Source organism: Urocampus carinirostris, chromosome 3, assembly GCF_059441175.1.
Source record: "Urocampus carinirostris isolate Australia breed hairy pipefish chromosome 3, RoL_Ucar_1.0, whole genome shotgun sequence".
NCBI classification, from domain to species: domain Eukaryota; kingdom Metazoa; phylum Chordata; class Actinopteri; order Syngnathiformes; family Syngnathidae; genus Urocampus; species Urocampus carinirostris.
The window spans coordinates 26461930-26468755 of NC_142351.1; positions in this window are offsets into that span (position 1 = coordinate 26461930).

Here is a 6826-nt window from a genome sequence, read left to right on the forward strand (position 1 = left end):
GCAGGCGCCTACTGAGTTGGCCTTCCCTGCCCGTTCGAACCACGGCCCCGCCCGTCGTGGCCCTTGCTGTGCCTCGAATGGGGTCCCAGGAAGAATTGACGCCTGCCTGCCCGACTCCCGTGCCGATTGCCTGCTAGAGGTAAGATCGGGCCCAAAAAAAGCACCCGAGCCCGACGCAGGCCCGAGGGGTATTAAACCCGACCCGGACCGAGCCCGACTAATTAACTGGATTTGCTGGCCCGGCCCGAGGGGGCCCGAAATTACATATTTTATTTATAAGGAGGGGTGATTTATGATAACAAATTAAACTCTGCCTTTTGTTACAACATCTAGGCCTAAGTTAAATAAAACTGTATAAACATTTACATCTTTTATATTTCTGTGTCTGCACTGCAGATGTTACATTAAGCGACAATCTGTCATTGACGGGTTTTTTTTTTTGAGGTAGCGAAAACATTTAAGGGCGTCCGTCATTTTGACGACTTGATCATTGGGCCATAATCCACAGCAGCAGTAGTAGTACGTCCTTAAGATTTTAGCGCAGCACTTTCATTCAGGGGGTGTTGACGTGTTGTGCCCTTTTCCGACTCCTATGCAAATTCCCCCCCCCCTGATCGTATTCTATATAAAACGCTTATTAAAACAATAAAGCGAGCTAATTATAATAATTGGGAGATCCTAGTCTATATAACGCGTTTATTTAAACAATAAAGCGTGATTTTATTCTGCAAATTGCGTTTTTTAACGCGGATGAAAATGTCACCAACGTCAATGTACGCTTCCGACAAAAGCGATCGTATTCTATATAATACGCTTTAAAACAAAATAAAGCGAGCTAATTATAATAATTGGGAGATTCTAGTCTATATAACGCGTTTATTTAAACAATAAAGCGCGATCGTATTTTACAAAATGCGTTTGTTAATGCGGATGGAAAAGTCACCAACGTCACTGTACGCTATGATTTCCGCAATCACAACTAATTGTACACAAATAATATTTATTTGATTTACTATATTCCTTGGTCTAGTATCCATACATAGTTTAAGTATATATTTTTAATGAACATATATTTATAATTATTAATTAATTTAAAAAAAAAAAAAAAAAAAAAAAAAGCAGGACCGGACCCGACCCGACCGTATGACTGACATTTCAGGCCCGACCCGGCCCGAAATTGCCTCGGGTTCGGGCTCGGGCCATAAATCTTAGGTCTATTGCCTGCTATTCCCTCTCCCCTGCGTGCAAGTCCGACTCCGCTGCCCGTCGGGCCGACTCCGCTGCCCGTCGGGCCGACTCCGACTCCGCTGCCCGTCGGGCCGACTCCGACTCCGCTGCCCGTCGGGCCGACTCCGACTCTGATGCCTGCCTGCCCGACTCCCGTGCCGACTGCCTGCTATTCAGTCTCCCCTGCGTGCCAGTCCGACTCCGCTGCGTGCCAGTCCGACTCCGCTGCCTGCGTGCCAGTCCGACTCCGCTGCCTGCCAGTCCGACTCCGCTGCCTGCCAGTCCGACTCCGCTGCCTGCCAGTCCGACTCCGCTGCTCCTGTTTTGCCGGTTCTGATTTTGACTCTCTCATGTCTTGTCTGTTTTGATTTTGACCCTCTCATGTTTTACCTGTTCTGATTTTGACCCTCTCATGTTTTACCTGTTCTGATTTTGCCTGTTCTGATTTTGCCTGTCCTGTTTACCTGCCCTGATTTTGCCTGTCCTGTTCTTGTCGGTTCTGCCTGTCTGTTATCCCCTGTCCAGTTTGCCCACCAGACCCCCTCCCTGCCGATTCCGATCCGCCCGACGCAGATGGCGCCTGCCTCTCCCCGTTCCTGCGTGTTCGGAGGAGGGAGCGGGGTTGCCCCAATCGCGAGCGTCAACATTCCGGGGCGTGAGGTTGTAATTTTTTCTGTTTGGGACCTCGGGAGCTGTCCCTTAAGAGGGGGGCTCTGTCACGGTCTCCTTGGTGACCAGTCTGCCCCGCCCTCTGGGCAACAGCTGAAGCAGTTCAACTAATTGTGTGTCTGATTTAAGGCTGCATTGTGGGCTCTGCGGTTGCTGGTTCATTACTACTCATATACACAATCCCGGTCTGTTATGCTTGTCCTGTTTTAGTCTGTTATGCCTTGTCATGTTTTAGTCTGTTATGCCATGTCCTGTTGAGTTCGTGCCGGAGGAACTCTGTATTGTTCTGTTTTGCCCCGGAGTATTGGGCGACTTTTATTTTATTAAATAAAACTTATGGATCGTCAACGCATTTGAGTTCTCCCTTCATGCCTCCTGCCTCCGTTCTGGTCCGGTCACCTTCCACGCCACCACGCCTCGTGACAATGGGTGCATGTTGGAGTTCAGCTGATCACAGGAAGAAAGCTACAGTATTGAGCAATGGCACGTTTTTATTTTATTTTTTACAATAATAAGCTTGGGTAACGGGCAGCACGGCGGCGCAGTGGTTAGCGCATGTGTGGCACAGTTCTGAGGTCGTGAGATCAAACCTCCTGTGTGGAGTTTGTATGTTCTCCCCGTGCTTGCGTGGGTTTCCTCCGGGCACTCCGGTTTCCTCCCACATTCCAAAAACGTGCATGTCAGGTTGATTAGCCGGTTCAAATTGTCCCTAGGTGTGAATGAGCGAGTGAGATGTCTGTCCCCGTGTGCCCTGCGATTGGCTGGCAACCAGTTCAGGGTGTCCCCTGCCCACTGCCCGGAGATGGCTGGGATCGGCTCCAGCCCCCCCGCGACCCTAATGAGGTTAAGCGGTACGGCTAATGAGATGAAATGAGGTTAATTGGCCGGTTCAAATTGTCCCTAGGTGTGAATGAGCGAGTGAATTGTCTGTCTCTGTGTGCCCTGCGACTAGCTGGCAACCAGTTCAGGGTGTCCCCTGCCCACTGCCCGAAGATAGCTGGGATGGGCTCCAGCGCCCCCGCGACCCTACTGAGGATAAGCGGTGCAGATAATGGATGGATGGAAGCTTGGGTAACTTCCTGTGGCACACTAGACAAGGTCTCACGTCACACCAGGGTGCCCTGGTAAGCTGGATGAAAAATGCTGGTATGGAATGGAATGAAATGGAAATCAAGGCTTTTGAAGCTATTTAGTAAATTTAGGAGTAATATACTGTATATACGTTGGTAACCATTTTATTTAACTTTTTATTTATTTATTTTTAATGGAACCATTTTCTTGAATTATTTATCTATGTATTCATGTAACCTATTATAAATATTCTTTTAAATGAAACACTAAGTCCTTTTGTCACACTCTGGCTGTCATGTTTTCTTTTCTCTCTCTCCCCCTCTTGCTGGTGTAATTTGCCCTTATTGAACCCAAATGGCCTCTCCTGCTCATTATTTAAGCACTCCTGTTTTTCGGCACGTTTGCCAGTTCGTTGTCATTTTTGTCTTATTCTAGCATTTGTCTTGGCCTAGTCTTGTTTTTGCCTCCTTTCCCGACCACAAATTCTCTGTCACTTTCGCCAATGCAAGTTTACGGATCACCTAAACCCTGCCTACCCCTGGATCACGACAACTAGCTCTGATGATCAAGACACTGTTTCCTCGATTCTTTTGTCTCACCTGTGTACCGAACCTGGACTGAATAAATAATGCATTGTTGCATTAATCCTTGCTTCTGCATTGTGGTCCCGCGCCACCCCGAGCGGGTTCTTGACACCTTTTCCAGACAAAGAACCTTTGAGCCTTCAATCTTTCACAAAAGCAAAGGACGTTTTTTGTACCCGGCTACAAATGCATTTCCTCCCTAACCTTTACTAACCACCGACTTTGCCACCACAACGAAAGACCCACAATTCATTCACAAGACTTTTCCTTTTTTCCTAAAACGCACACAAGAGCACACACATAATCATTCACAGGGAGTGACCAGACTCTCCAGTCGCATAATAAAGTTTTGAAGTCCCATTTGTTGTCAAAGAATTAATAATTCGCACATATGAGTGTCATGTTTTATGCCAGATGCGTTTCCGAATGAAATTTTGCCAAAAATCAATCAATAAACTAATTGGAGAACTTTAATTTAAAAAAGTATCAACAGGAACTCCAACCGGTCACAGAAAATGCCTCCGGTGACTGATGACATCAGCTGCACTTGAAAGTGTAGGCTCCTCTTTACGGCTCCCTCCAGGAAGACAGCTCAGAAGGGGGGTTCCAGACTGGCCTTTGCCCCCTGGAACAATTGGGAGAAAGAAGGCAAAAGCCTAGAGCCGTGGCCCCTCGATTAGGAAGCCTGGCACATGCCAACCACGAGGCCTGGATGGTCTGTGGAATGGTCGCTCCCTGTCGATCAGGTGAGAAGTACAAAGTCTCCAAAAATAAAGAGAGATCCGGTGTTCTTCATGGACCATGTGGCTTCCCCTCCCCCATGAGAGGTTTTTGTTTAAAAGGTAACACGAGAAAAGATTCCCAAACAAACCGTTCACTGGTGTTTTGGGGCAAACATTTCATTCCGACACACTATGAAGTAACCCATGATCCTTGAAATAAGTTGATTATATTAAAAGCGGGCTTATTGATTAGTTCCTATAACCGCTACAGAAGCTCTAATAAATAAATAATTATAACTTTAAGCAATTCTTCCTACAGCCAAGAGTGAAACAATGACTACTGTACGATGTAATACTCAAAAGTTCGGAAATGAATAATAATAATAATGAATGATAAAATGTTTTTTTCCCGGTGATTTAGGATCTAGTATTATTGTTGTCACACACTACTTCCCATCAATGCCGAGGACGGCTCACTCTGAACAGTGGCAAGATACTTTACACTGAAAAACAACAGCAACCAGATGATGAAGCAGCTGTCTCTGAGTCTGATCACTATCTGTTTCATCGAAGGGGGCAAACCCCATACCCCAAAAATGGCCAGGAGAGGGATGAGCACTGCCATGCTGTACTTGCCCAAGACACACTGCAGAAAATGGTGCCCTGACGGCACTCGTAGTTAAGAGATCCTTGAACTGTGAATGTAAGAATTATTTTACACAAATTTTGTAATTAAATTTTCCTTATTTTGATTGTAAAAGATGATGTCATCTTAAAAGCAATGTTGGTACCCGAACCCTAAAATGGAACAAAACAGAGACAGTTTGTCAAGTTTGACTACACTCAAACAAATGTGAAACAGGGATATTATACTTCCGATGTGGCTCGGAGCCCACGGCTGAGTCCTCTGTGAGTACGGGATGTGTTTATCAATCCGGTGGTTGAGGGCACAGGAATAAAGCAGATGTTTGCAGCTGCACACCAGATTACGGGGTGGAGCGACCGGCAGAGGCTCACAGCTGCTTCTGAGCCAGCCAAGAGTTTTGGTGAGGGTTACGGAGGGCCCGGGTAGCAGAGGTGGAGTGGTTGGTTATGACTTAAACGAGGCTCTCCTCTGAAGTGTCTGCCAGTGCACACCCCAGCTAACACAATCACAAGTCTGGTCGGTTCTGCTAGCTGAACTAATGAGGGCCTGCATTTTGAGGGCAGGGGCTTTGATGTTCCGGGTAGCTGCTTCCTTGTGTTTTCTCTGCCGCTCTCGTCCCACATCAAAAATGAAAGGGGAGTAGAGAGGCAGATGTTGTGAAGCTCATATTTAGACAACGTGCGGGTTATTTCTGCCTTCTCCTACAGCCCGTTAGTCCTTTACCCCTGCAAGAATCCCCTGTATTGTTATCTTTCTAGGCAGCTAAAAACACTAAACTGCCTCACTTTAGACATACAGTATAATCATGATGTCAATCACGGCAGGTCACTTTTAGCTCTTCCAACTACTTCGGTTGCCTCTCTTTAACTTCAACCTGATGTGGTTGTCACTATTCGGGCCCTCTTTGTGCATTTCTTTGCATGTGTCGAGCTCTGCAGATATTGCGAAAGAGAAAACAATTCCAGTCGTTCCACCAACTTCTGCCCGACATATGTGAGAAACAGTGACAGGAAATTCGGGATTTCAGCAGCTCCGGGTGAAAGGATGATCAAATGCAAACCAGAAATCCAAACACTCATCATCGCAGTCTTCCTTCTCCCTCTCTAAAAACCAAGAAGTCCGAGTCAGTAATTCAGCCACCGGCACAGACATTCCTCGGGAGGCAAAAGCTATTCGACTGAGTTTGGACTAAAAGTACATAATGGACATTAAATCCGATGTAGGAGGAGGTTTTTCCATGCAGACTTCTTTTATATTGCGAATGATCCAAGCCAGGTGCTGATATTTACATTTTGCTGAGAGTGCATGACCAAGGGAAAAGGGTGCTGGATCACTGTGATGTTGCGTTGTGGTTTTATGTCTCAAATACAAGTTTGGGGTTATATTTTTTTCTGCATTTGGGAATAAAGCTTAATTTTTAAACTTAATCAATGAAATCTCTATCAGCATCGTCGGAATTCTTTTTTAGTTATTTGTTTCATTTACTTTGCTAGGGAACCATATTAGACCAAAGGGATACAACAAGTCAAGTCATGTTTTTTTGTATAGCCCTTAATCACAAAGAGTCTCAAAGGGCTGTACAGATCAAAGACTATTGCAAACTATTATTACAGACTAATGTGACACCATCTCCTGATATTGTCAACATAAAATATAGGTTATTCATATGCTATAGAATAGAAGTGTGTTTTAAGCTTAGATTTAAACATTTCCACTGAGGTTGCAGATCGAATCTCAGGGGTAAGAGCATTCCACAGCACCGGGGCCCGGATGGAGAACGCTCTCGAACCTGCAGATCTCTTCTTGGCTCTTGGGATCACTAGTAGACCAGCGTTTTCAGAGCAAAGGCTCCGGACCGGAACATAGGGGGAAATTAAATCTGAAAGATATGAGGGAGCAAGTCCATG